This window comes from Aotus nancymaae, unplaced genomic scaffold, assembly GCF_030222135.1.
Source record: "Aotus nancymaae isolate 86718 unplaced genomic scaffold, 86718_ANA_hifiasm-v0.15.2.pri h1tg000193l, whole genome shotgun sequence".
Lineage (NCBI taxonomy): Eukaryota > Metazoa > Chordata > Mammalia > Primates > Aotidae > Aotus > Aotus nancymaae.
This window is the reverse complement of record NW_026988608.1, coordinates 1,665,445-1,693,350: the sequence shown is the minus strand read 5'-3', so window position 1 is coordinate 1,693,350 and position 27,906 is coordinate 1,665,445. Positions and strand designations below refer to the sequence as shown.

General features: G+C 45.7%; 1 protein-coding gene across 4 annotated transcripts in view; it reads left to right on the top strand.

The window, feature by feature from the left end:
* Nucleotides 1–27,906, top strand: part of PPP2R2D (protein phosphatase 2 regulatory subunit Bdelta) — a 52,521-nt gene that overhangs the window by 10,538 nt on the left and 14,077 nt on the right. The window contains exons 2-3 of one of the 4 annotated variants that reach the window (XM_012475192.3): nucleotides 26,795–26,960; nucleotides 27,317–27,429. The exons of 1 other annotated variant lie outside the window; for it this stretch is intronic. The gene's annotated coding sequence lies outside the window, so the exon portion shown is untranslated. Of the gene's footprint in view, nucleotides 1–26,794; nucleotides 26,961–27,316; nucleotides 27,430–27,906 lie in introns of those variants that run through there. 2 more of the 4 variants (XM_064371821.1, XM_064371822.1) reach the window with 2 other exon arrangements.

The following is a 27,906-nucleotide window of genomic DNA, read 5'->3' as shown; positions in this document are numbered from 1 at the left end:
AGGGAATAGGTATGCATTTCAGGAAGATGTGCACTGCAGCAGTACGACATTGCAAACGCTAAATGCCTAAAAGTAGTGAGGCGAACACGTGTTAGAACACATGCTTTCTGGAATAAGAGTGTTCTATGCCTGTTGGAAAGCAGTCTGTGGCACATCAGGTGAAAAGCAGTAGCTTGCAGAAGAACAGGGACCCCATGCAAGGCCAGGCGTGGTGGTAAATGCTGCTCTGGAAGGCAGATACCCAGCTGACATCGGGGGTGCCTGTGGGGAAAGGGGGTCACATCTGCACTAACAGGGACTTGGCTTTGGCTTTTGTTGTGCAGCTTTCTCTATTAAGTTCCACACCAAGAATGCATTGTTTTGTAGATAGAAGGAGAAAAGTGCCTTTGAGAAAAGGCAAAGACTGCCTTGTGGCCACCGGAAGGAGGAAGGTTTTCCTGCTGCTGCGCGCGCACCCCCATGACGACTCACACCGCTTGTCACTCTACCTTCTCTTGTGCTCTGGTTTTCTGGAATTTTCACTGTTATAGGCTGCCATTTTGTCGTGCTGAAAACGCCTTAAACTTTTTTTTTTTCGTTTCAATTGTTTGGTTCCAGGATCTAGAATGGCAAAGTAGATATCCATCAAAGTGTATTCATTACAAAGCTCTAATACATAGCTAGACTTAAAAGAAAGCGAAACAAAAACTCAGCTGCTAATACTGACTGAAAAGGAGGGATTCATGCTGTACGTGCGCCACTGCATTTGTTAGCGTCCCTAAGGCTGTGTCTCAGCTTCGTTCCTGCCCTCTGCAGTGACCTCTGTACGGACGTCTCCATGGTTTGCCACCTCACGTTTGGATAGACCTATAGGTTGCTTTTAGAATAAATAATTATTATTAGCGTAATATAAATAAACACCCACAAACTCAGCACCTAACAACTGTCCATCTTGTTTTGGGTTTTTTAAGGAGGTGACGGCTGCAGTTACGTCGAAGGTCTCCATTTTTACTCACCAATTCTGCGGCCTGCCCTTCTTCCCTCCCTGGTGGCAGCGTCTGAAATCCGTCCATAGCCTACCTCTGCTTTGGAGTGTTTATCCAAATAGATAAACATGTTGCGCTTTAAAAGCGCTTTCATCGGGCAGAGGCCGATGGTGGATTCTGTAGCTCCCTTGCTTTTTGTCCGACCCTACAGAGCTAGTTGAATGTCACAGGTCACATTTCTTTGATTTTAACTTTGTTTATGGTATTTGTATCAGTAAGTTGTTAAAGGCATCTGAAATATCAGGTGATTAAGAATACAGAATTCAGGCAGGGCGCAGTGGCTCATGTTTGTAATCCTAGCACTTTGGGAGGCTGAGGTGGGAGGATCACGAGGTCAGGAGTTTGAGACCAGCCTGTCCAATATGGTGAAACCTTGTTTTTACTGAAAAATAAAAAATTAGCTGGACTTGGTGGCACTCCTGTAGTCCCAGCTACTCGGGAGGCTGAGGCAGGAGAATTGAACCCAGGAGGCGGAGGTTGCAGTGAGCTGAGATTCTGCCGCTGTGCTCGAGCCTGGGCAACAGAGTCAGACTCCATCTCAAAAAAAAAAAATACAGAATTCAGTAGTAAAAGGCACAATCTATTTGAATTATGAAGGTATCTGCTTAGGGCTTTTTGCATACTCCCTAAAGTACAGATCACAGTAACATATGTCATAGGTAAAATATTAATCACAGAAATCCATCTGCTGAGGTTATTTAAAAAGTAGTAGATGGAACCTCTCTCTGACCACGCGCCCTGATAACCTCCGTGTCCCTTGCAGGGCAGGCTGCAGTGGAGACACACACCACGCGCCCTGATAACCTCCGTGTCCCTTGCAGGGCAGGCTGCAGTGGAGACACACACCACGCGCCCTGATAACCTCTGTATCCCTCGCAGGGCAGGCTGCGGTGGAGACACACACCACGCGCCCTGATAACCTCCGTGTCCCTCGCAGGGCAGGCTGCGGTGGACACACACTACCACCCAGAGGCAGGCCCTCGAGTTTGCATCTGTGTGTCAGGAACTTAGGGTGGTTTCGGTCATGTTTCACTTGACCTACAGAGAGAAATGTAACTCCCAGGTTGGCAGAGATGGGATTTTTTTTTTGAGGTCTACGAATATTTTTTTAATTGTTGTAAAATATACATGGCATAGTATTTATCATTTTAGCCATTCATAAATGAGCAGTTCAGGGGTGTTAAATGCTTTACAGTGTTGTGTAACCATCACCTCTGCCTATTTGCAAAACTTTTCATTATGACCAACACAACTTTGTACCTCTTAAACAATCCTTCCCCCTTCTCCCCACCCCCAGCCCCTGGCAGCTACCTTTCTACTTTCCATCCCTGAACTTGCCTAGTCTAGGGACCTCACACAGGTGGAAAGACAGTGTTTGTCCACCTGTATTTGGCTTATTTCTCTGCACATGATGTATCAAAGGCTCAGCCATGTTGTACCATATGTCAGGATTTTATTCCTTTTTATGGCAGAATTAGATGTGGATTTTTTTGAAGTAGGAGATAATGTTTCTAATCTACTTTTGTTTATTTTAAAAATTATTGCTGGCCACAGTGGCTCATGCCTGTAATCCTAGCACTTTGGAAGGCCAAGGCAGGAAGATCACCTGAGGTCAGGAGTTCGAGACCAGCCTGGCCAACACAGTGAAACCCTATCTACGAAAAATACAAAAATTAGCCGGACATGGTGGCGCATGCCTGTAATCTCAGGTACCCAGGAGGCTGAGGCAGGAGAGTCACTTGAACCCGGGAGGCAGAGGTTGCAGTGAGCCAAGATCATTCCACTGCACTCCAGCCTAGGCAACATAGCAAGACCCTGTCTTTACAAAAAATAAGAATCTCAGGGCTGTGTGTGTTTCTAATAAATGCTAATAGAAGATGTATTTCAGGGGCAAGTTATTGGGAGAGAGGCATTAGCAGCCTTGTTTTACTGATATGATGGGCTAGGTTAAAGATCATTTTCTTTATCCAGTCTGTCATTCATGGTCATTTGGGTTGGTTCCAGGTCTTTGCTATTGTAAACAGTGCTGCAATGAACATTCGTGTGCATGTGTCCTTATAGTAGAACGATTTATAATCCTTTGGATATATACCCAGTAATGGGATTGCTGGGTCAAATGGAATTTCTATATCAGAGTCCTTGAGGAATCGCCACACTGTCTTCCACAATGGTTGAACTAATTTACACTCCCACCAACAGTGTAAAAGTGTTCTTATTTCTCCACATCCTTTCCAGCATCTGTTGTCTCCAGATTTTTTAATGATCAGCATTCTAACTGGCATGAGATGGTATGTCAATGTAATTTTGATTTGCATTTCTCTAATGACCAGTGATGATGAGCATTTTTTCATATGTTTGTTGGCCTCATGTATGTCTTCTTTTGTAAAGTGTCTGTTCATATACTTCACTCACTTTTGAATGGGCTTGTTTGTTTTTTTTCTTATAAATCTGTTTTAGTTCTTTGTAGATTCTGAATATCAGCCCTTTGTCAGATGGGGAGTTTGCAAAAATTTTTTCCCATTTTGGTGGTTGCCAATTCATTCTAATGACTGTTTCTTTTGCTGTGCAGAAGCTCTGGAGTTTGATTAGGTCCCATTTGTCTATTTTGGCTTTTGTTGCCAATGCTTTTGGTGTTTCGGTCATGAGGTCCTTGCCTACGCCTATGTCCTGAATGGTTTTGCCTAGATTTTCTTCTAGGGTTTTTATGGTGTTAGGTCTCATGTTTAAGTCTTTAATCCATCTGGAGTTAATTTTAGTGTAGCTGTCAGGAAGGGGTCCAGTTTCTGCTTTCTGCACATGACTAGCCAGTTTTCCCAACACCATTTATTAAACAGGGACACCTTTCCCCGTTGCTTGTTTTTGTCAGGTTTGTCAAACATCGGATGGTTGTAGACGTGTGGTGTTGCCTCCAAGGCCTCTGTTCTGTGTATCTCTGTACCAGTACCATGCTGTTTTGATTACTGTAGCCTTGTAGTATAGTTTGAAGTCCAGTAGTGTGATGCCTCCCGCTTTGTTCTTTTTGTTTAGAATTGACTTGGCTATGCGTGCTGTCTTTTGGTTCCATATGAAGTTTAAGGTGGTTTTTTCCAGTTCTGTGAAGAAGGTCATTAATAGCTTGATGGGAATAGTGTTGAATTTGTAAATTACTTTGGGCAGTATGGCCATTTTCACGATATTGATTCTTCCTAACTATGAACATGGAATGTTTCTCCATCTGTTTGTGTCCTCTCTTATTTCGTTGAGCAGTGGTTTGTAGTTCTCCTTGAAGAGGTCCTTTACGTTCCTTGTTAGTTGTATTCCTAGGTATTTTATTCTCTTTGTAGCAATTGTGAATGGCAGTTCGTTCTTGATTTGGCTCTCTTTAAGTCTGTTATTGGTGTATAGGAATGCTTGTGAGTTTTGCACATTGATTTTGTATCCTGAGACTTTGCTGAAGTTGCTTATCAGTTTCAGGAGATTTTGGGCTGAGATGATAGGGTCTTCTAGATATACAATCATGTCGTCTGCAAATAGAGACAATTTTTCTTCCTCCTTTCCTAATTGAATACACTTTATTTCTTTTTCTTGCCTGATTGCTCTGGCTAGAACTTCCAGTACTATATTGAATAGGAGTGGTGAGAGAGGGCATTCTTCTCTGGTGCCAGATTTCAAAGGGAATGCTTCCAGTTTTTGCCCATTCAGTATGATATTGGCTGTTGGTTTGTCGTAAATAGCTTTTATTATTTTGAGATACGTTCCGTCAATACCTAATTTATTGAGGGTTTTTAGCATAAAGGGCTGTTGAATTTTGTCAAAGACCTTCTCTGCCTCAATTGAGATAATCATGTGGTTTTTGTCTTTGGTTCTGTTTATGTGGTGAATTACGTTTATAGACTTGCGTATGTTGAACCAGCCTTGCATCCTTGGGATGAAGCCTACTTGATTGTGATGGATAAGCTTTTTGATGTGCTGTTGTGATCGATTTGCCAATATTTTATTGAAGAGTTTTGCATCTATGTTCATCATGGATATTGGCCTGAAGTTTAGTTTTCTTGCTGAGTCTCTGCCAGGTTTTGGTATCAGGATGATGTTGGGCTCATAAAATGATTTGGGAAGAATTGCCTCTTTTTAGATTGTTTGGAATAGTTTCAGAAGGAATGATACCAGCTCCTCTTTGTATATCTGGTAGAATTCGGCTGTGAACCCATCTGGACCTGGGCTTTTTTTGGGTGGTAGGCTCTTAATTGCTGCCTCAACTTTAGCCCTTGTTATTGGTCTATTCAGGGTTTCGACTTCTTCCTGGTTTAGGCTTGGGAGGATGCAAGTGTCCAGGAATTTATCCATTTCTTCCAGGTTTACTAGTTTATGTTCATAGAGTTGTTTGTAATATCTCTGATGATGGTTTGTATTTCTGTGGAATCTGTGGTGATATCCCCTTTATTGTTTTTTATTGCATCTATTTGATTATTCATTCTTTTCTTTTTTATTAATCTGGCTAGTGGTCTGGCTATTTTGTTGATCTTCTCAAAAAACCAGCTCCTGGATTTATTGATTTTTTTTGAAAGGTTTTTTGTATCTATCTCCTTCAGTTCTGCTCTGATCTTAGTTATTTCTTGTCTTCTGCTAGATTTTGAGTTTTTTGATCTTGCTTCTTTAGCTCTTTCAATTTTGATGATAGGGTGTTGATTTTATATCTCGCCTTGCTTCTCGTGGGCATTTATTGCTATATGTTTTCCTCTAGAGACTGCTTTAAATGTGTCCAGAGATTCTGGTATGTTGTGTCTTCGTTCTCGTTGGTTTTGAAGAACATCTTTATTTCTGCCTTCATTTCATTGTTTATCCAGTCAACATTCAAGAGCCAGTTGTTCAGTTTCCATGAAGCTGTGCGATTCTGAGTTAGTTTCTGAATTCTGAGTTCTAACTTGATTACATTGTGGTCTGAGAGACTGTTATGATTTCCGTTCTTTTGCATTTGCTGAGGAGTGATTTACTTCCAATTATGTGGTCAGTTTTAGAGTAGGTGTGATGTGGTGCTGAGAAGAATGTATATTCCGTGGATGTGGGGTGGAGAGTTCTGTAACTGTCTATTAGGTTTGCTTGGTCCAGGTCTGAGTTCAAGTCCTGGATATCCTTGTTAATTTTCTGTCTCATTGATCTGTCTAATATTGACAATGGGGTGTTAAAGTCTCCCACTATTGTTGTGTGGGAGTCTAAGTCTCTTTGTAAGTCATTAAGAACTTGCCTTATGTATCTGGGTGCTCCTGTATTGGGTGCGTATATTTAGGATCTTTAGCTTTTCTTGTTGCATTGATCCTTTTACCATTATGTAATGTCCTTCTTTGTCTCTTTTGATCTTTGTTGATTTAAAGTCTTATTTTATCAGAGACAAGAATTGCAACTCCTGCTTTTTTTTGCTCTCCATTTGCTTGGTACATCTTCCTCCATCCCTTTATTTTGAGCCTTTGTGTATCCTTGCATGTGAGATGGGTTTCCTGGACACAGCACACTGATGGATTTTGGCTTTTTATCCAATTTGCCAGTCTGTGTCTTTTGATTGGGGCATTTAGCCCATTTACATTTAGGGTTAATATTGTTACGTGTGAATTTGATCCTGCCATTTTGATGCTAGCTGGCTGTTTTGCCCATTAGTTGATGCAGTTTCTTCATTGTGTTGATGCTCTTTACAATTTGTTATGTTTTTGGAGTAGCTGGTACTGGTTGTTCCTTTCTATGTTTAGTGCCTCTTTCAGGAGCTCTTGTAAAGTAGGCCCGGTGGTGACGAAATCTCTGAGTACTTGCTTGTTCACACAGGATTTTGTTTTTCCTTCACTTATGAAACTTAGTTTGGCTGGATATGAAATCTGGGTTGAAAGTTCTTTTCTTTAAGGATGTTGAATATTGGCCCCCACTCTCTTCTGGCTTGTAGGGTTTCTGCTGAGAGATCTGCTGTGAGTCTCATGGGCTTCCCTTTGTGGGTAATCTGACCTTTCTCTCTGGCTGCCCTTAGCATTTTCTCCTTCATTGCAACCCTGGTGAATCTGATGATTATGTGCCTTGGGTTTGCTCTTCTAGAGGAATATCTTTGTGGTGTTCTCTGTATTTCCTGGACTTGAATATTACCCTGCCTTGCTAGGTTGGGGAAGTTGTCCTGGATGATATCCTGAAGAGTGTTTTCCAGCTTGGATTCATTCTCTCCGTCACATTCAGATACACCTATCAAACATAGATTAAGTCTTTTCACATAGTCCCATATTTCTTGGAGACTTTGTTCATTCCTTTTTACCCTTTTTTCTCTAATCTTGCCTTCTCATTCTATTTCATTGAGTTGATCTTCGACCTCTGATATCCTCTCTTCTGCTTGGTCAGTTCGGCTGTTGAAACTTGTATATGCTTCGCGAAGTTCTCATGTTGTGTTTTTCAGCTCCATCAATTCACTTATATTCCTCTCTAAGTTGTTTATTCTCATAAGCATTTCGTCAAATCTTTTTTCAAGGTTCTTAGTTTCTTTGCATTGGGTTAGAACATGTTATTTTAGCTCACAGAAGTTTCTTATTACCCACCTTCTGAAGCCTGATTCTGTCAATTCATCACACTCACTCTCCATCCAGCCTTTTTCCCTTGCTGGTGAGGAGTTGTGATCCCTTGTAGGAGGAGAGGCGTTTTAGTTTCGGGTGTTTTCATCCTTTTTGCGCTGGTTTCTTCCCATCTTTGTGGATTTATCCACCTGTCGTCTTTGTAGTTGTTGACTTTCAGACTGGGTCTCTGAGTGGATGTCCAGTTTGTTGATGATGAAGTTATTTCTTTCTGTTGCTTAGTTTTCCTTCTAACAGTATGGCCCCTCTGCTGTAGGACTGCTGAGGTCCACTCCAGGCCCTGCTTGCCTGGGGATCACCTGCAGTGGCTGCAGAACAGTAAGGGTTGCTGCCAGTTTCTTCTTCTGCTATCTTTGTCCCAGAAGGATACCCGCCAGATATCAGTCTGAGCTCTCCTTTATTAGGTGACTCTTTGGATATATGGGGGTCAGGGAGCTGCTGGAGGAGACAGTCTGTCCTTTATAGGAGCTCAAGTGCTGAGCTTTGAACTCCATTCATTCAGAGCTGCTGGGCAGGTACGTTTAAGTCTGCTGCAGCAGAACTCATAAACCCCTTTTCCCCCTGACCAGGTGCTCTGTCCCAGGGAGTTAGGGCTTTATTTATGAGTTTCTGTTGTGCTGCTGCCTTTTTTCAGGGCTGCCCTGCCCAGCGAGGAGGCAGCCTAGTCACTGTCTGCCTGCAGAGGCTTTGCTGAGCTGCTGTGGGCTCCGCCCAGCTGTCTTGTGAACTTCCCTGCAGTCCTGTTTATACAGGTATAGTTAGAACTGCCTTGGCAATGGTGGCCCACCTCTGTAATGGCGGACTCTCCTTGTAATGGCAGGCTGTCTTGACAATGGCAAACTACCTCCGTAGTGGTGGACTGCCTCGGTAATGGTAGACGCCTCTCCCCCACAGAGGGGACCATCCCGGGTTCAGCTGTGCTTGCTGTGAAACTCTCAATCCAGAGCGTTTCCGATTGCTGTATTTTTGTGGGGGTGGAACCAGCTGAGCCTTATCACCTGGCTCCCTGCCTCAGAGCCCTTTTTTTTTAAATTTGAACGGTCGACTCTGTCTCCCAGGTGTTCCAGTTGCCTGTTGAAAAGGCGTCGGGATCTGTGTGATTTCCTGTGCAGCGACCCACTGCGCCGGCTGAATCAGCGACGCTGAGCTTCGTGGCGCTTTTTTGCCCGGGAATCTCCTGGCCTGGCTCCCTGTTTTAGTCCCCTTTTTAATCAGATGAATGGGCGACTCCGTCTGCCAGGAGCTCCAATTGCCAGCTAAAACGGCGCCAGGACCCATGTATTTTGTACGGAGAACAGCCGCGCCGGCCAAAACAGCCACGCTGGTGACCCATGGGGCTCCTCCGCCTGGGAATCTCCTGGTCTGTGGGCAATAAAAATCTGTCTGGAAATGCAGCATCCACTCACCCTCCGTGCTTTCACTGGGAGCTGCAATCCTGAGCTGCTCCTAATCAGCCATCTTGGATCCCTCGCCACTAATATATTCTTGAAAAATAAAAAGAGTGGATATTAAGTACTCCTCATCACAAAAACGAGTTATGTAGGTTAATGCATTTGTCAGTTATTTCAATTTAATTGTTCCACAATGTATATATACTTTAGACATCATGTTGTACATGATAAATACATTATCTGTCAACTTTTTCTTTTTCTGAGACAGAGTCTCGCACCGTCACCTGGGCTGGAGTGCAGTGGCACGATCTCAGCTTACTGCAACCCTTGCCTCCCGGTTCACGTGATTCTCCTGCCTCAGGCTTCCAAGTAGCTCAGATTACAGGTGCACACCACCATACCTGGCTAATTTTTTTTTGTATTTTTAGTAGAGATGGGGTTTCACCATGTTGACCAGACAGATCTCGAACTCCTGACCTTGTGATCCCCCTGCCTCGGCCTCCCAAAGTGCTGGCATTACAGGCGTGAGCCACTGTGCCCAGCCATTTTCCGTCAATTAAAAAAGAAAAAATTGTAAAGTAGCCAAAAAGAAAACAAAGTCCCTTTAGGTTTAAATAGGAAAATGAATTTAAAGTAGTAATTTGTGGCAAACAAATTTATAGCAGATTTTTGTTGGTTATTTTTAAAACTTGTGATAATTTAGTCTACTTTTAGAGTGTATTTGGGAATGGTTACTATTTGTGAGGCCCTCTTCATGACTTGATACGTTTGTTTTTATGGGGTAGTTTTGCTTATAGCAGCTTTGTTGAGCTATAATTCATCAAGCACAGAGCTCATTCTTTGTAAAGTGTGAGGGTGAATATTCAGTTTTTTGGCCACCGACACTGTCCAATTCTAGAACCTTTCCGTCACCCCGAAAAGAAACGCACTAGCAGTCCCTCCCGTTGCCTCCATCCTCCACCTTCCTGTAAACCACTGATGCCTTTGTTACGTGGATTTGCCTGCTGCTGCCCTGTCATAGCAGTGGAGTCATGGCACATGTGTCCCTCTGTGTCTGGCTGCCTCTCCTCAGCATGATGCTGTCGAGGATCCCCTGCAGCTGTGTCAGTGCCTCGTTCCTTTCTAGGACAAACAATATTCCATGTTTGTTTATCCACTAATCAGTTGATGATGGGTTGTTTCTACTTTTTTGGCTCTAACAAATAATGCTCCTGTGGACATTGTTGTACGTGTTTTTGTGTAGACACGTGTTTTCTGTTCTCTTGGGTATATACCTGAGAATGGAGTTTGGTCATATGGCAACTGTGTTTAATGTTTTTAAAGAACTGCCAAACTGTTTTCCAAAGTGGCTGCAACATTTTCTGATCCCACCATCAATGTATGATCGGTAATTCTCCACATCTTCACCAACACTTGTTATTGCCTAATTTTAGCCATCCTAATAGTTGTAAATTGGTATCTTATGGTTTTGATTTATGTTTCCGTAGCGATTAATGGTGTTGAGAATTTCCTTTGCTGATTTGGACATACATATATTTTCTTTGGAAAATTACATTTTCAATTGGCTGCTTTTTATTTTGTTTTATGTATTTATTTTAGAGATAGGGTCTTGCACTGTCACCCAGGCTGACGTGCAGTGGTACAGTCATAGCTCATTGTAACTTTGAGCTCAAGTGATCCTCCTGCCTCAGCCTCCCAAGTAGCTGGGACTGCAGACACGCACCACCACACCCAGCTAACGTTAAAAAACTTTTAATAGAGATGGGGTCTTGCTGTGTTGCCCAGGATGGTCGTGAATTCTTGGGATTATAGGTGTTAGCCACCATGCCTGGGCCAGTCTTTTTATTGTTGTAAGAGTTCTTTAGGTGTTCTGGATACAAGTCCCTTATCAGATATGTAATTTCAAAACAATTTCTCCCGTTCCATGAGTTGTATTTTCAGTCTTTTGGTGGTGTCCTTAGATGCACAAGAATTTTAAATTTTGCTGATGTCTGCTTTATTATTTTCTTTCAAAAGTTTGTGCTTTTGGTATTATATGTAAGAAATCACTGCTTAATACAAGATTGTGGTTTATTCCTTTAGCTCTTACAGTTAGGTCTTTGATCCATATTTATATATAATTACACACATACATATAATTTATGTACAATGAATTATAATGATATTTATATATAATTTTTGTATGTGGTGTAAGTAAGGGTTCCGCTTTTTTCTTTTGCAAGTGGATATTTAGATGTCCCGGCATCATTGTTGAAATACTATTCTTTTCCCATTAATTGTCCTGTTACTCTTGTTGGAAACCAGTTGACCATAAATATCCTTCTAGACCATAACTAGACTCTGACCTCTATTCCATTGGTCTATATGTCTGTCCTCATGCCAATACCATACTGTCTTGGTTAGTTTAGCTTCATAGTAAGTTTTGAAATCAGGAAGTGTCAGTCTCCCAGCTCTGCTCTTTTCAGAGATCATTTTGGCTCTTCTGGGTCCCTTGCACTTATGATTCTAGGATTAGTTTGGCAATTTCTGCAAAAAATAAAAAATAAAAAAGCTGGGATTTTGATAGGGTTAATACCTTGACTATTGTAGAACAATTTGGAGAGTGTTATCTTAAGTTTTGCAATTGTGAACACAGGATAACTTTCCATATATTTAGATCTTTAATTTTTTTTTTTTTAAGCTAGAGTCTCACTCTGTTGCCCAGACTGGAGTGCAGTGGTGTCATCTCAGCCCACTGCAACCTCCGCTTCCCGGGTTCAAGCAGTTCTCCTGCCTCAGCCTCCCGAGTAGCTGAGTGGCACTACAGGTGTGTGCCACCATGCCCAGCTAATGTTTTGTTTCCAGTAGTAAAGACGGGGTTTCACCACGTTGGCCAGGCTGGTTTCAATCTCCCGACCTTATGATCCATGTGCCTTAGCCTCCCAAAGTGCTGGGATTACAGTTGTGAACCACCGTACCCAGCCAGCTGTTTAATTTTTTTCTACACTATTTTGCAATTTTCAGTGTACATATCCTGTCATTCTTTGATTAAATTTATTCCTAAATACTTATTCTTGTTGATGATACTGTAAACAGAGTTGTAAGCCTTTGTTTCTGCCTTGTTCCTTGCTAGGTGTAGAAATGCAGTTGACTTTATTGGCCTTGCATCCTGTGTTCTTGCTGAACCTGTTTATTAGCTCTGATGGGTTTTGTGTGTGTGGATTCCTTAGGATTTGCTCTACACAATATAATACCATCTGTGAATAGAGATGTGTTATTCCTTTTCAATCTGGTTGCCTTATACTTCTATTCTTTGCCTAATTGCCTCAGCTAGAATTTCCAGTAGAAGGTTTATTAGAAGTTAGCAGATGAAACATTCTTGCCTTGTTCCTGCTCGTAGGGGAAAAGCATTCAGACTCACCATTAAGTGTGATGTTAGCTGTGGTTTTGTAGGTACTCTTTGTCAAGTTGAGGAAGTTCCCTTTTATTCTTGGTTGGTTGAATGTTTTTATCATGAAAAGGTGTTGGATTTGTTAACTGCTTTATCTGCATTCGAGATGGCCACGTGGTCTTTGTCCTTCAATTTTATTGGTACGGTGTATTACATTGATTTGTTTTTGATGTTAAACCAACCTTGCATTCCTAGGATATGGTATACTTGTCATATTTCAAAAGTACTGTTTGTTCCTATAGCAGAGAAATTAAGCTTTAGTTGTTCTTTCTGACTTCTCTATTTTAGAATAATTTGCCACAAACTTTTTTTTGGTGCCTAAGTGACTAGAAAGTAATATGCAGAATTTTCTGATTTGTCACATTTTATCCATTTTAGTCATAATGAGGGAGGATTTTTTTTTTTTTTTTTTTTGCTCCTTAGTTCAACTAAATTAGGGTTCTTGTCTGATGACCAGGAAAAATCAGGCCACGCCGACACATTGAAGGATGAGGAGGGCAGAATTTATTAATCCAATGGGAAGTGCTCAGCAAAGTGAGGGGTTCTCCACGCAGGTTTACCCCTCGCAAATTGAATACCAGGCCACCACAGAGAAGCTGGAAGAAGCCAGGCCCCTCCCCAGCATGAGGTGCGTTTTCCTGATAGCTCCACCCGGTTCTTCAGCGTGCACGCAGGCCCTTAGTCCGAGCCACTCCGTGTTGATTTATTTCCCTTACTGCGCATGTGTTAAGGGACGGGAGTTTTCAGTGTGGGCGTGCTTAGGCAACCTCCCTCGCCCCTTGCATGGTGACTTGGGTGGGGCGGAGGTTCTCCTGGGACCTTTTCCTTTTTTGCCTAGGCATTTGGCCATCTTCTGCCTCTATCAGTAATTCAGATAAACTCAGTTTTGAGTGCTCTTATAGTGTCTCTAGAGTCTTACTGGGTCTTAGACATAAATAAGTTTCCTTTTTTTTTTTTAATATACAGTGGAGGCTTATAATTCACTTAGTTTATGTCTGGTTTTTGAACAGAGTGGACTTTTTGCCTTTGGGTGAACTTCTTTGAAAAAAAAAAACAGAAACGTGTGTGTATGCGCACGCGCATATCTGTGTCCGCTTGCAGAAAATTTCCTACTTCCAGCTGAGCACAGTGGCTCACACCTGTAATTCAGTACTTTGGGAGGCTGAGACAGGAGAATCGCTCGAGCCCAGGAGTTGAAGATCAGGCTGGACAACATAGTGAGACCCTGGCACTTACAAAACATTGAAAAAGATAGAGAATTTCCCACTTTTCTTGTCTGTCAGTTTGTGGTATCCAGAATGCCTGACAGCCTCGGGAAGCTCTGCGTCCTTGAGGCAGCTCTGCTCCTCTTTCTGCATATGTAGTCTGTCTTCTTAGAGAAGTTTTATGTGAAGGAGTTGTGATTTCCGAAAACCCTGTGGCTGGATGTGTGTTTTGACTGTTGTGTGTCATTGTTTGAGTCCCTGTGCTGTGTGCATGGCTCTGCCAGGTGCCCCAGGGCATGAAACAGATGGCCTCGCCCAGGGCCTTGCCTCTGCCCAGCCTATAGAGGAGAGAGGTACTTGGGTGAGTGATGGTAGGAAATGAACTGCTTGCCAGAGTAGGGGTGGGTTGACATGGGTAAACTTGCCGAGCTGGGGAAGCAGTGAGTTTGTGAAAGGCTGGGAGGAGCGGGAGTGGCCACCATGATTCCAGAGAGCTGCCCAGCTTGTGTCCTCCTGCTCCAGATGATCTCTGCTAGAAGCAGTGGCGTTTTCCAATGCAGGGGGTGTCTTTGACGGGGAGACCATGGTTGTTTTCTCTTGGGTTCTTCTGTTTTTCATGAAATAAGCAGATTCATTAATGGGAAGTGAGGTGGGTGACTGGGACACTGGGAGCTTGAGGGGAGAGGAAAGGTATGATGAAACAGTCATTTTGAGGAAGGGGGAGCTGTGGCCTGGAAACATCCACAGGAGGAAGGAGAAACTCCCTCCGGGCCGTGGGCTGCGAGAGAACAAACAGCCACCATGGAGAGGGCCTGGGGGAAGCTGCTGTCAGGGATTGCAAGTTTCCAAGCCAGAGGCTGAAGGGCGCCTTCAGAGAGGGCGGGGGACGCGCATCAGAGTGTGGGAGGCACAGAGCAGGTGGCGGTGAGTCTGGGTAACACGGACAGCTGAAGTCAGCGAGATGTAGGGACGCTGTGGTTGTTTGCTGCAGTATGGGACACCTGCAGAGGGCACAGATGCCAGGTGTGCAGTACTGACTGTCGTCCAGCTGCACAAGGAGCACGTGGCCAGGACGGCAGGCCCTCCCTCCCTCTGGGGCAACTCCTGCCCCAGCTGGCATGGCAAATCGGACACCCTTTCTTGAACGTGGTATGAATGGAATTGTACCTGAAGCACTTTGCAGTGTCTGTCTTTCTGTAACTGACCTGCAGTGTTGCGTGCGCTGGTCATTGGATTGTTTGCATTACGTGGTGTTCCATTGTGTGTCCCTCACTTCTCTACTGCTGAGGGACATTCAAGTTGACTCTTTTGTGAACATTCTCGTAAGTGATTCAGCGATGCACAGATGTAGTTCTGGTGGCTGTGTGTCCGAAGTAGAGTTTCTGGGTCACGGGATATGCGTGTTTTGCCTTAGTGGATACTGCCTGATGGTTTTCGGAGTTGCTGTACCTGTGTTTGCTCAGGAGTGGTCTGCAAGAGCTGCTGTGGCTATCTGAAAAGGTCAGTCTCATTTCAGCCGGTATGTGAGAATGTTGACATCGCAGAGTGGCTTGTATTCGTCCTTCCCTAGCGTCTAGGGAATGTGGACACCAGTTCTTCTGCCTACGAGCCTAACACTCAGGCAGGGAGCTGGTTTTCCATGTAACCACTCCTTGGGCTGCTAGTCCACCCCAGTTCCTGGTGGCCAGGTGGAGACCGTCGGGAAGGGGCAGCGGTCTCAAGCTGCACCTGGTCTGTGGTGATGTGCCAGGAAGTGTGTTAAATGACCCACTCCAGAGCTAGCCAAGCGGGGAAGCAGAAAACAGACCTGCGGGAAGCTGTTTCATATCACGCCTGTCAGGGATCCCTTTTGTTTGTCAGTGACTCGGTGGTTTTAGGTGATGCGTTTTAAGTACTGTTTCTCTTTTGGTAATGGACTGACTGTGGTACTTGGGTATTGACAGGGTTTTTCCAGCTGGTAATGTTACCTTTATGCCTTTCAAGAGCTTCCTCCCACTGCTTTCTGAACATTGGGCTCTGAGGTGCAGGAGAGGAAATGGGGGAACCCCTTGAAGGCTGTGGCAATGCTCCAGCAGAGGTGGTGGGTGCTGTGGGCGGAGCTGGAGGCACTGAAGATCTAGAGAAGTGAAATAGCCACATTTATATTTTGTTTTGAAAAACCTAGTGGGTTTTCAAAAACTTAAGTTAGGAAAAGTTTCAGGACATGAGCCATGCAGCCAGCAGCCTCCGAGTGGCCAGTCCAGGCAGGGGAGATGGGTCAGGAGATACCATCTCCGGGGGCAAGAAGAGCTGAGAGCTGATCTGATGCATTCATGTTTGACAGACTAGTTGAAGGAAGTAGTTAGAGAAGGTGAACATATAAAATAAAAGTAGAATAATAATAATAAAACAAGCACCTCTGTCCTCAGCCCCAGAACTCACCCCTAGAGCTGTTTGCCTTCGTTTTGTGCGAGTGACTCGTCCAGGGTCCTTGGCGCTGGGGCCTCCGGGTGCAGTTTCCAGATTTCCTGAACACTGATGACCCAGACAGCGTTGTCATCGCCATGCACTGCCTTGGAGATCTTGGTTTCAGGCACCCCTCGGATTCTTGTCTCCTGTGCTTCCGGCAGAGTGGCCCTGCTCTGTGGGTAACCCCCCATATAGGCACCGAGGAAGGAGAGCTAAGCAGAATCCTGGCACAATTAAGGCCTGAAGAATATCTCAGTTTATAGTGTTTCTACTCAGTTATTTCCCTTTATATAATCCTCTCTATATAATCATATATTAGTTCATAGAATGAGCGCCTAAAGAGTATCTCACCACTCAGTTATTTCCACATATGTATATATACACAACTATATCTTAGTTCATAATCGGAGGAATGCCTGGAGCAGACATGGTACAGAGCATGAATTAAGGAATAAGCAGCTTGTAGTTGGAGGAATGTCTGGAGCAGACACGGTGCAGAGCATGATTTAAGGGAAGAACAGTTACACCAGGACAAGAATCCATGGCCCAGGCAGCAGCGTTTGGTATCATAAAGATACCCGCTGTGTGGCAGACTTGGGGCGAGAGCCACTCCTCCTGATAAAGGAGTTGTAGGACCTTGCTCCAGTTCTTGTGGAAAGCTGCCCTCAGAACGGCAATCCCTCGAGCATCTGAGGGCTCAAAACCTCTCCGGATAATTGCACCTTGGTGACTGCGAACTTTATCAGCTCTTGTTACTGTGCTGCTCGAAAAGCGTCTTCCTATAGAACTCATTGGGAGCTGCCAGCAGGTGTGACTTAAAGCATCCTCGTATAAATCTTCTTAGAAGTAGCTTGCCCATAGATAAGAGGTATTGCACACCGCCCACTTCCTTGCCTTGATGACCTAATGGGAACGGGCCCCTTGCTGCACACTGTCCACCTCCTGGCCTAGGTGACCTGATAGGGGTGGACCTCTTGTTTTATTGCTCACGACCCTATCACTATCGTTAAAGATGACTTCACTCACTGCCCTGCCCCCTAACCTATGCACAATAAATACTTACGCTTCTGGACATTCAGGGCCTCGCCTAAGTCCACTCATAGGTGGCATGGCCTCCCAAGCCCAGCTGCGTTTTCCTTGTACTTCTGTGTCCTGTCTCTTTATTTCTCGGATCCTGCACCTCAGCACAGCATAAGGGACACCCCACGACCCTTTGGGGCCCTCAGCCCTACATCGCTCCCCACTCCGGCTTCCTCCATGCCATCGTCCCTCCTGGGGCTCAGACCTGGACGTCCCTGCCCTGCTCAGGCTCTCCTCCTGATCCTCGGAGCCTCTGCCTCCCAGCCACCGGGCAGGCTGGCAGTGCCATCGCAGGGACTGTGCTGGATGGTCTTGTTTTCACTTAGTGTTTCTTTCACTGAAACGGAAGCGGCGTGAGGACAGGGCTCTGTCTTGAGGACACCCATGCAGTGCTCGGTTTGGAGCCAGTCAGATGGAGGATCAGCGTAAAAAGCGAAGCTGCTGGCCTCAGCTGTGAAGTGGTCATGGATACTGAGAGGCAGGCCTGCGTTTCTCAAGACTACTCACTATTCTCTCTTCTGGGGGGGACTTCCGTTATGGGCTCCCTTACGTCACCCGTGTCCCCTCTCTTTTACTCATAGCAGATGACGCTCCCTCATGCCTCATGGAAACTGCCACCTGAGGGGCCGTGCTCCATGCCGTCCTCCTCGCCCATCTCCTGCTCCCGCTCTCTCTCTCCTTGGGGCACGTGGACTTGACTTCTAGGCCATCTTTCACGAATGCCACCCACTCTGTTTTCTCTCCCCATCCACAGCTCCTTAGTCCTGCTTCCTCACAGCACACCAGTGTCCTCCTCAGCTGCCCCTCCTCTCCTGCCACGTGAGGCCGTCCCACTTCTAACTCACCTGCTTAGACTGCTCACTTTTCATTCCGTGATTTTGAACTGTAAGTGCCCACCTCCTGTGTGGTAACTGATGATTCCGCATTTTCCTGACATCACCTTCAGCCCACACGTACCCCCACACCCACAAAAAAGAGGTTGAAAGAAATCAGTTGCAAGTTTTTGTTACATAGTATTTTGTTAACAAGTAAATATTGTGTATTACTGATCTGTGCCTTTTCTTTTTCACACACCTTTTCACTTTCCTAGAGCTAATGATTGCCTGATTTTCTCATACACTTAGTTATCTCTGTCTTTAGAGCTTTTTTTTTAAGCAGACACTTCAACAGGTCTGTCAAATACCAGCACAACAGATCAGCTCTCAGCTCTTCTTGTTCTCAGACCAGTCTCCTGACCAGTGTTCCCCCCACCCTCCCGGCTCCCACGGCCACTCTGAGGCCTACTGACTGCCTGGCTTATGTCCTGAGAGTCTCACCATTTTTTTGGAAGTCAGATCCCTGATCTTCTTTCTCTTGGCTTTTTCTCTCATTTTGCCAAGTTGTCTCTCCCAGCAGTTTCCTGAGAAAGCGTTTGTTTGTTTTGGCTCTTTGCGTATTTGATTGAAGACTTGACCGGGCCTAGCATTTCAGGCTGAAAATTGTTTTCTCCCAGAATTTTGATGGGAGATGTTTGATGTGTGAACCACCATGTTTCCTGCTGCCTGTGCGATGCCGTCTGAATCCCTTCCTTTCTGTGTGTCACCTGTTCGTTTGCTCTGGAAGTTTTTAGAATCTTCTTTTTATCCCCGGTGTTGAGATGTGCACGGCCTGGGTCTACTGGCAGCCAGGTGGGGCCTCTGAGCCTGAGGGCGCGGCCTTGGACGCTTCTCCCTCGCTTTCTCTGTTGTGTTTCTAGAACTGTTCAGCTGGGGGAGGGGCCCCGAAACTGATCCTCTGATTGTCTTTTCCTTCCTCTTGTCCATCTCTTTTCTTTCTGCTCAACCCTTTGGAAGAGATCTGAGGGTTTCATTATTACTGTTGCCCTTTGGATTTCACGGGGCACTTTCTCCTCCTGGTTCCTTCTGGAGCATATTCTTCCTCTCCTGGGGGCCCTGCTGGGTGTCCTGGCTGAGACCAGCCCAGGAGGCAGCCCTGCTGGTGAGTGGGGAAGAGCCTGCGTCCTGCCCCACTCACCCACAGGGGCTTGCCACGTGGGCACGCATGGTGCAGCGTCCAGCATGTCTCTCCTCTCCGTCAGGCTGGAGTGCTCTTAGGAGGCCTGACTGGGGGTCAGTACAGGGATTGTGTGTGGTTAGAATAGCACCAGGCTCCTGGTAGACACTCAGCCAAACACTGGGAGTGTAGCGGCTGGTGGTATAGCAGCTCCCCTAGAACAGAAATTGAGCTTTCCCGTCTCTCTTTGTTCAGGTTCCATCTTTGTTTTGTTTTTTGTTTTTGTATTTTTTAACTGAGATGGAGTCTCTCTCTGTCACCCAGGCTGTGGAGTACAGTGGTGTGGTTTCAGCTCACTGCAACCTCTGCCTCTGGGTTCAAGCGATTCTCCTGCCTCAGCCTCCCGAGTAGCTGGGATTACAGACGCGTGCCACCACACCCAGCTAATTTTTGTACTTTTGGTAGAGACGGGGTTTTGCCATGTCGGCCAGGCTGGTCTCAAACTCCTGACCTCAGGTGATCCCCCCATCTCAGCCTCCCAAAGTGCTGAGATTACAAGCGTGAGCCCCCCTCCCACCCCCACCCCCGTGCCCAGCCCCACCCATCTTTGTTTTGGTGACTTCCTGAGGCTCTGCAGGTCGTGAGCTGTTGGTTTCTTAGTGGAGCGAAGTTGCTGTTTCTAGCTGTGGGCTTTTCAGCTGGCAGCCTCACTGTCGTTGGCCATGTCTTTGTAGAACCCAAATGTTTGAATATTGAGGCCCTTTCCCCTGATTGTGAGCATTTCAGAGGGCACCCCTGGCAGCCAGTGTCTAAGGAACAAGAAGCCAGAGTAGCTGTGTGCTCCCACCTGGCAGGGTGGATGGGGGGTGACCTGGGGACCAAGCAGCTCCGTAAAGACTTTCTGCATCTCTGTGCCAGCCCTTTGCTGCCCCCACGTTTGTTGAAGCTGCTCACACAGGTGTCTTTTCTGCTTTCTGCTGACACCTGGGTGGGGCAGGAGAGAAAGGAGATGAACATACTCAAGTGTTTGGCAGGAGGTCTGAGAGGACACGGGCTGCTGCCGATACCTTGCGGATTTGATGATGACCCAGGTGTTGACTGAGGATTGCACAGTCAGACAGCCAGCTGGCAGCAGTGCCACGGCAGGTGGAGCGTGACATCGCAGTGGAGCCTGTCTGGCTGAGAAGAGACCCGATGCCTCCATGGGACACCAGGAGGTGCCAGGCTGTACCATGGGCAGAAGTTCCCACTACCCCAGCAGGGAAATCGAGGCAGAAAGCAGGCATTGGGATGTTACGGTAGCTTTAAAATGCCTAATCACTCTGGAAGGCTGAGGCGGGCTGATCGCTTGAGGCCAGGAAGTCTAGACAAGTCTGGTCAACGTGGAAAAACCCCATCTCTACTAAAAATACAAAAATTAGCTGGGTGTGGTGGCGCACACCTATAATCCCAGCAGCTCTGGAGGCTGAGACATGAGAAGCATGTGCACCCAGGAGATGGAGGTTGCAGTGAACCAAGGTGGCACCACTGCACTCCAGACTGGGCAACAGAGCGAGATTCCATCCAAAAAAAAAAAAAAAAATCAAAGAAATACCTAACTCGGTGCCCTTAGTGCCGTATTTATGCTTTTAGCATCAGTTTGTTTTTTTAAAAACTATCTCCATCAGATGAATTTGATGTTGATAATTTAAACTCTGTTGGTTTTGTGATTTTGTGTATTTAGTTTGGGTTCAGAGTGTTTCTCATTTCAGGTTCACGCATGTTTGCCTAGCTTAATGAAATTTCTCAGCCCTGACAGTTACGGGAGTTTCTCTTTTAAAAGACTCAGTCCATTTTAGTCAAGTTTGAAAATCACTGACAGAGCTAGAATACCATTAATTATGTAATTTTATACACCCTCTGTGTATAAATGACATAGATTTAGACCTTTTTAATCCAATTCAGAATATTTCAGTTTCATGTAAGCAAGGTAGGTTATTTTCAGTAATTTAATAGTGACACTTCTAAGAAGCAGCCTCATCCTTCTCCCAAAGTCTGAAGATTTTTAAAAAGAAAGAAATCCCAGGCCAGGGATTCCCATGTGAAGTCAGTGCCGCAGTCGTGCAGATGCTGGTGGAAAGCCTTTACAAACATGATTAAAACGCCTGTGCAGACCTTTGCGAATTTGCATTCTAGTATCTCTGCTTTTGGGGGGACTTCCTCAAGTAGTTGCAGCTTTAGGGTCCATTTCTGATTAGTAAGTGGGTTGTTTACAATCGCCATTTAGTAGAGTTTTTACTTCCTACTATAAAGATACTGTGGGCCCTGGGAGTGCGGAGAGTCGCTGCGAGCCCTTGAGTTGGTGCCAGCAGGGGAGTGAGCTTGTAGTGATCTCACTGTTCCTGAGACACCCCACACTGCAGGGTAAGGTGAGTCCCGCCATGGCTATAGGACGAGCCCCGACCGGCCCCTCCCCTCGGGAGGCCTCGCCAGGCCTTGTGCTCCTCTCAGCACAGGACACAGGGTCACTTCAGAGAAGCCAGCTTCCTCCAGACTGCTTCCTGAAAATAGCAAATTTTTGTCCAAATCATAGACCTGGGTTTTTTTTTTTAATTTAATAGTCTGTCATAAATCCAGATATTCCCCTCCCAGCCCAAAGGGTTAGCCCCAGGGTGCCTGAGCACTTTTGCACTGCCGAGTTTTGTTGTCCCGTCTGCCCCGTGGTCTGGGCCCATGTCTAGCTGATGTCTGGGTCTTTGTTGCAGTGTCAGAGATCTCAAGGGCCCCGACGGTGTCTCACTTGGTAATGAGGTCATCGTTATCAATGGTATGACATGGAGCTTCTACTGTCTATGATACTGTAATGTACAGAAGCCAACACAAGTTACTGCATAGAACATTAAAACATTTTTGTTCCTATTATAAAAGAATCGGATTTATTTTAAAAGGTAACATTAGGTATGCATTGTAAAATCAAGCAGCATTCTTCAGGACCCATGTTTTTCCTCTTTTTTTCTTGTAGCAGTGAATTTTCTAAATTTCTACCCTTTGTCCTTTCATCAAGACAATCCAGTCTAGATAAATCCTGGTGCAGCAGGGACCAGGCATGGAGGTGGAGTCAGACTCACACATTCACATGTGCTGGCAGGTTCTTTGCACCAGGACCAAGAAGTGGCCGCTTGGTAACTGCAAGTTTGCCATGACAATTTTGCTTGATTTGGGAGAAAGTTGTATATGTCTTCTTTCTTTTGAGCCTTTTGATTGCTTTTTTGGCATTGTGACTCCCCCCCAGAACCTCATCTGGTAAATCGCTTCTGTATTTTGTTGACAGCGGACATCATTTCCACCGTTGAGTTTAATTACTCTGGAGATCTTCTTGCAACAGGAGACAAGGGCGGCAGAGTTGTTATTTTTCAGCGTGAACAAGAGGTCAGTAATTTTCAGTCCACAAACCAAATGTAATCATTCAGCCTTTCTCGCATAACTTAGAAGGGAGGAAGCAAAATTATTTTCTCATTGTCTCATTTCATTAAGCTTCAGTTCCATCGCATTAGCCATACAGAATCTCCTTTCAGAAGTTACCTAAGTTCTGGTCTCAACTGCTGAGCCCCGATGAAGTCTCCAAGGCCTTTATCTTCAGAGTAGGGAGGAGACTCCAGAGGGGACCACATGCAGGCTGCAGGGTGGTGGTGATGTGTATTTACGTGTTTTCATTCCACGATAACTCAGGGGCTCTCAGAAAATCCATTCCTGCACCTGTGCAGCTGCTGGCCTGGCCCCACTGCCTTGCCCTGCAGTGAGGTAGAAGAGTTCTGTGGGACACTGGCTGCGAGCAGCTCTCTCAGCGCTTCCTGCAGAGAAGTGTGGGGGTGTGTAAATTCTCTCTTCCCTTCAGGGAGAGGTGAGCAGCACTCACTCTTGCACGCCCCCTTGAAGGCTGTCTGTCCAGAGGGAAGGGAACCTTCAGAGTAGGCCTTGGAGGAGCCCACAGCTCGTGAGCACTGGCTTCTAGGTTGTAGCACTTCCTTCTCGTTGATGCCTTGCCAGCCCCTCCCTCTTCTTCCTGGTGAGCCTCAGAGGTCCTGGTGAGCGATGATCGATGATCCATGACTGAGGAAGCGAGGTCATTGTTTGTTAGGGAAGGATTCCGACAGGAACCTCGGTGCAGCCGAGCCTGGGGTCTGAAATATCTGTCCTGCCTTTTCCTTAACAGAGTGTAAATACGGTCCCTTGCCCTTTCTGTCTCTGAGTTTCCTGACAGATGAAAGGGACAATTTCTCACCTCCAAAGTCTAGTCTCTGCATTTGTGTGGTGAGCTGTGGTTTAGAGGCTGGTGGGCCCTCGCTCCCCTCTTTGCAGAGCTTCTGTACACAGGAAGCACCGGCCCCGCCCCCAGGAGGGGGGCCTGGAGGACTGGCCAGAACTGGGAGGTTCTGGCTGCCACATGGGGAACGTGGACAGGTGCTGACTGATTTCAGAAGCAAAACATAACTGTTGCAGCTTTACTTTTGATTATGTCCATGTCATTAAAGAGTTTTTTTAATCTTGTTTTCTCTGATTTGAGATGGTAAGAAATCCTTTTGTGAATAGTAAGTATACTATCATTAATCTTTCGAAATCTTCACAGTTTGATATATTTATAATTTTGCATTCTTATCTCAGAAGTAGAATATCGCACAATGCTACTTAAGAACCATATACCTTGGCCGGGCACGGTGGCTCATTCCTATAATCCCAGCACTTTGAATCCGTTAAAGCGGGAGGATCACCTGAGGTCAGGAGTTCGAGACCAGCCTGACCAACATGGAGAAACCCCAGCTCTACTAAAAATACAAAACTAGCCCAGTGTGGTGGCACATGCCTGTAATCCCAGCTACTGAGGAGGCTGAGGCAGGAGAATTGCTTGAACCCAGGAGGCAGAGGTTGGGGTGAGCTGAGATCGCGCCACTGCACTCCAGCCTGGGCAACAAGAGCAAGACTCAGTCTCAAAAAAAAAAAAAAACGAACCAAATACTTTACCTTTTTCAACGGAAGTAAAAATGGGTGGTGGTGTTTAAATACTACTTTTTGCAGGAGGATTTTTTAGCAAATTGCTGAGTCGTGGCTGTCTTAATTTAAGACTTCACTTTTAGCGTCTTTAAAAAGTCTGCCTTTGTAGCCTTAGCCTTATGGGAGACGCCTCATCCCTGCCTGGCAGATCTTAAGAGAGACAATGGAATTTCTCTTGTTTTTGTGAATCATTGCTTAACCTAAATAATTCTCAAATACAAAACAGACCGTGATAAAAGTCAAGCATCTTGTTCTAAAATATATTGGGTAGTCTAGAGTTTTAAGTGTTGATTTAAGATGTATTAAGTTGTTACGTGGGTGGCAGATTTTTACAGGAGCAAGTCCCTACTAAACTTGTTGAATAAACCTAGTCAGCTGGAGCTTGATAAACCCCAGGCAGGATTTTTTCTTTTTCTTCATATTTTGGTTAACATATGAGAGACTTTCATGTTCCATCTACTTTTAGACTATTTCGCCAGTTGCCACGTGTGACTCTCACTGTGCACCTGAGTGCTTCTCGTGCGGGTGAGGGTATCAGTGCGCATTTTCGTCCGTGGTCAGAGGGGCCACCGATGGAGTTGCAGGCACTAGGAGGAGGAAGCTGCTGCCCCTTAAGCGGCCCCACTCCCAGTCAGCTACAGCAAGGTTCGCAGGTGTCAGCATGGGCATCTTCGAGTGGATGGGGCGTGGAGGAATCTGAGGGATAGTGAGTGCCCTGCCAGACTGTGGAAGGTGCAGGCCTTAGGTGAGGAGTCGGGTCCATGGGCCCTGGAGGGAGGTTCTGGCTGTGCAAAAAGCGAGGCAGGAAGCACCCGTCAGCACCTTGAGTTTCAAGCTTTTCCTGTTTTTCTGTGCATGTTACGTCTTACAGGGAAGCCCAGCCGGTAAAACTAAGGCACACAGAATTGATGTGAGGCTGTGGCAGCCCCCTGCCCTCCAGGCTCAGCTCTGGCCCCGGGAATCAGGTTACATCAGAAGTCAGCGTGTCCAAAAAGAGAATGTGCTTTCTTCGTCCTCCTTTTCCTATTTGTTACTCTCCTGCTCTCTCCTGCCTCCGTCCCAGCGAGGCCTCCTCGAGAATTCCTCTCCCTAGACCGAGCGGAACGCCATGAGAGCGCAGAGTATCGGAGAAGGCTGAGGGGTCACTTGGGTTTTGGTTGTCCAGGGTGGGAGTTGGGACCAGTTGGTGGCAGAGACGAGCCTGCAGCCCAAGGACCGTTCTCGTGCTGGCGCTTGGGAGAAAGGCCAGGGCAGCACTCTGACTTGGACACGGTGACTTTTTGCTTATATTCCGCAGCTTTTTCTTGGTATATGAATGTCTTAGGAATAGGACTAGTTTGGTTATACAGACTTTTCTTTATAAATAATTTGGTTCCATTTTTCTCCCTCACGATAGAACTGTCTGTTGAAGTGCTGTGCTTCTGTAAAGAGGGGTAGGAGTGGGTCAAAGGAGAGCAGTTTAAACATCCGCTCTGTGCGGCCCATGCGGGACAGTCCAGCCCGTGGAGGCTTCAGTTGAAGGAACGCACCGTACATCAGTCTCAATGCAGTGGAGAGCTGTGGGGAGCCTCTTGGGATGACTTCTCCTAATATAAAGGAACATCTGTCTAGACTTAAGAGTTTGCTTAGTTTAGTTTCTTTAGCGTATGTACTGAAGTGTTAAACGTCTGAGATACTAGATACTGGCCATAGAGCAAGAATGAAAGTACTGGCATCCTTGATTTTTGAATTATGGAATACTTAATAGAAAATTTCCTTTGGGCATACAGAGATTCAGAGGTTAATAGAGATGCACCTGCAAGCCCACCACCCAGAGGTTATGCCTTCATCTAAGGAAAGAGAAGCTGGGATCCAGATGAAGCTTCTGTCCCCGGCCCCGTCTCGTTCTGCCACTTTCCTCCCAGTCTTTCTCACTCTCCCTTCAGCTTCCCAGAGCTGCTCATTCATTTGAAGATGGTGTATATCTTCCCAAGCATGTTGTTCGGTGTGTGTGAAAAACGTATGTAAGCAGCGCTCACTGTGGGCGTCTGTGCCGCGTGCTGCACTACGCAGCTGTGCCATCGTCCGTGCTGGCTCGTCACCCCCGCAGATGCATGGTGGCCCTGTGCAGCTGTGCGGCTCACTGTTGCCCTTCTCTAGTTGGTACGTGTGTGGCGTCTGGTTCACTCCCACTGTGATGGGGCCGCCACGTCGCTGTGTCACGCTCCTCAGGCCCGTGCCAGCTCTCCTCTAGGGCAGACGCAGCAGATGCTTCCCCCCAGGGCAAGGTTGCAAACATTTTTGCCTCTGCAGCTCGCGGCGGCCTTTTCACAGCCACTCACCTCTACCCAGATAGTGCAGCAGCTGCCAGAGACAGTGTGTGCGCACAGGAGCCTGGCTGTGTTCCACTAAAACCTGCTCTAGATGCAGACCCGTGGGTGGGTTAGAAGAGCTGGAAATGTCCTTTCTGTTTTGTTTTTTTCCAATAAATTGATGCTGAGTTTCATCTGTTTGAGATTTTTTTTTGAGCCAGGATTTTTAGCTTTAAAAAACGTGTGTGGTCTTTGATATTCAAGTTTAGAGTGTTAAAATTTTCTCTGCTCTGTACTTTGTTCATTAAAACAGCTCTCATGTCTCCTTGCAGAATAAAAGCCGCCCTCATTCTAGGGGAGAATATAATGTGTACAGTACCTTTCAAAGTCACGAACCAGAGTTTGACTATTTGAAAAGTCTAGAAATTGAGGAAAAAATTAATAAAATTAGGTGGTTGCCACAACAGAATGCTGCTCATTTCCTACTCTCTACAAATGGTAAGAATTGTTTTCTAAGTGGCTGTTTGATTTAGTGTTTTGTTTTTAATTTTCTGTGTGTAGATTCCTTTTTATCTTAAAAGTTATTCCTGCTTTAAATCTGGGGGCAGGGGGATAAATTATTGTCCAGGGTAGCAAGTGATAGGTTGAAATTGAAACGACACGTGCGCATTGTGTCGGCATGTCTCCACAGCTTCAGCAAGCGGGACATCTCCAGTGGGGACACTCATGTTCAGAGACCCCATAGCTTTATAAACCAACATGGGGCCACACCGCTTCCTAATGTAATACTCAAACAGTAGTGATGCATGTTACAGTTTTTCTTTTCATACGGAGAATGAGGTTTTTATTTTCAGATAAAACTATAAAATTATGGAAAATAAGTGAACGGGATAAAAGAGCAGAAGGTTATAACCTGAAAGATGAAGATGGAAGACTTCGAGATCCATTTAGAATCACAGCACTACGGGTACACGTTGCCTTTTCCTATCCAATGCTTTTCAGAAATTTAGAATATCGTTTATGTCCGCTGTGTAGAGAATACTGTGAAGTGGAATACTGTGAGATCTACCTTCTTGATTCATGAGCGTTATTTGTACTCGCGTGTATGTGTTTAAAGCAAGAGATTTCTCCTGTTTTCACAAAGGCAAAAAGTCACACGTGGTCCTTAGAAAATACGGCAATACTAAGGGGAAACTCACATTTAATTCTACAACAGAAATCTTGGTGGACGTACCAACCACCCTTCTCGCTGAAGGTTCGGAACAGCACCTGGCAGGCTGGAGTTCAGAACGCTTCACAGGTGAAATAGCGTAGGTTGCAAATTTAAAGATAAACTGTGGACCACCAAGATCCGTTAGTGATGGTTCTCGTGGAATTCCTCTGGGGTTGACTAGGCAGTTGCTGGTGGTTCAGAGCTCTTCCCCTGTCCATCCATGAGCATCAT